Below are 2564 nucleotides of genomic sequence, written 5' to 3'. Positions count from 1 at the left end.
TGGATTTAGGTTTTAAGAATCCTGTGGAAACTCTTCAATTTTCCAGGATAAAAAGTAGCCTATGTCCTTCCCCGGGATGCAAGCTATCTCTGTACCAAATTTAGTCAAATCGGTTGAACGGTTGAGCCGTGAAAAGCTAGCAGACAGACAGACAGACACACTTTCACATTTATAATATTAGTATGGATGTGAAAGTGTGGATGTTTGGATGTTTGTTACTCAATCACACAAAAACAGCTGAACGGATTTGGATGAAATTTGGAATGGAGATAGATTATACCCTGAATTAACATATAGGCTGCTTTTTATCCCGGAAAATCAAAGAGTTCCCGCGGGATTTTGAAAAATGAAAATCCACGCAGTCGCTGGCATCACCTAGTATGCTCATAATTATCTTCGACACTATTGGGCGCCGACCCTGGTTATTGGTACTTCTTGTTTTTATGGTGTCTATGTGATCACGTGATGAGATTTTTGTAAGCTGAAACTTAAAATTGACCAACAACAGGGTCTACAACCCATAGTTTCAGAGACAGTGCTTTCAAAAACGTGATAACATAGACACCACGAAAACAAGAAGTTTTAGTACCAATAACTAAGGTCTACCATCTAAGGCGCACCATAGTTTTATTGGATTTTTTCCATGGCAAGGACATTATCACAAAGCTAGTGTTACAAAACAAATGTTCAGTTACTTGCCTTCAACTTGTCATATCAATTTGGTTTCACATGCTTGTCTGTTAATTTGGTAGACCATCCAACACCTGCCACACCATCAACAGCAAACAGCTTCTCGATGTAGTCCCACTGAGCACGCTGACTCCCGATGAGCAAGTCCTTCTTCTGAAAATTATTGTGGAAACATTTGAGTAAATGTGGGACATCATATATATGATATATTTATGACTCAGTGGTTAAGAGTAATGAGTAATAGAAGTTGTTGGCTCTAAAATGAAGTGCTGAATTAAATCTGGTGACTTCTGTTTGTCAGGAATCGGGATAATTGGCAAGGGCAACTAAATCTATAGGACTTGAAATAACAGAAGCTTGCTCATTCCTACTTTGTTTGTCTGTTTGTGAAGTCGATGGGATATCGACTATGTTAACATCGAGGGGTTTACCAGTCTGTAAAGGGGATATCTCTAGAAATTTGTCAATTTTAAAATGTACTATACCAGGGTTTTTAGAAGACTGTGTAATATGCAAATTCAGCGTGGGAATTGAATCTTTTGTCAATCTATTATTTACGATATACCGAGGTAAGAAATGGGATTCGCAAATCCTGACATTTTTTAATTGCCTAAGGGAGTACTTACGCAAATATGTACAGTTAATCAACCATGCTTTCCATCTAGTAGTGTCGGTAAAAAGTACGGCGTACGTAAATGTAGGGTGCTTTTACACTTAGGTACACTACACTGCCTCATATCAGATAAAAAGGATACTAGGTATTTAGAAACACTAACAATTATTACTAAGCCTAAATTAGGCAGGCAAGTTTAAAGAGCACATCCACTATATCTCTCAATTAAAACAAAAACATAAAAAACTGAAAATAGAAATATAAAACGAATATCCTGTTATAACTGCAGCACACTTCAAGGTTTAAACTCTCGCAATGGATTAAGGAGAAAAATTGAGTTTTTTAGGTTAGGTTATAAAATCTCTCAAAACCGACACATGTTTTTATTTCGAAATTCTATGTAATGAAAGCCGATTGGATCTAATCACCGACCAATAAGATTTGAGCAAAAAATATCATAGTGTGCTGTATGTACATGTGCCTTTAATACTGTGTGAGTGGAGCGAGATAGTCCTGTGGATTTCGAAAGAGGAATAGAAAGTGCGAAAGAAATGGACTGATGCATCTTTTATGGCCCTCAGTTGACAGGGCCTGTTTGACAATATGTCAACATCAAATGACATTAGTTCACTGACAAGTGACAATGTCAAACTGACGGAAAATCCAGACTAAAAAAAATCGGCATAAAGGAAAATCGGTTAAAACTGCAAGGTCTAAGGGCGGTTCCAGACTATCGTTTTATACGCGCGTATAAGCTCGTTTTTTGAAGCGCGTATGTAGCGCGCGTGTAAGCGCGTATGCTGAAACGACCGTATACGCACAAAAAAATACGCTAGTCTGGAACCGCCCTAATAATATAAATAAAGCATGAATATAAACCTGTTGAGGAAACTTGTTGTCGAAACCAGTTGACAAAACTTGTTGCTGAAAATTGTTGTTGAATCCTGTTGCAGAAACTTGTTGTTGAAACTTGTTGGTGAAGCTTGTTGCGGATACTTGTTGACGAAACTTGTTGCTGGATCTTGTTGACAAAACTTGTTGCCGAATCTTGATACCAAAACTTGTTGCAGAAACTTGTACCTAGCGGAAACTTGTTAGCGAAACTTGTTAACGAAACTAAACTTGTTGCCAAAACTTGTAGCATAAAACTTGTTGTTGAAATTAGTTGCCGAAACTTGTAGGTTGTATGTAGTTGAGCTATGAGTTGAGCGGAAACTTGTTGACGTTGTTGATGGATTTTGATTCGAAATAAAACACCATG

Source organism: Maniola hyperantus, chromosome 22 (genome assembly GCF_902806685.2).
Source record: "Maniola hyperantus chromosome 22, iAphHyp1.2, whole genome shotgun sequence".
NCBI classification, from domain to species: Eukaryota; Metazoa; Arthropoda; class Insecta; order Lepidoptera; family Nymphalidae; genus Maniola; species Maniola hyperantus.
Note: the sequence above shows the minus strand (reverse complement) of the source record.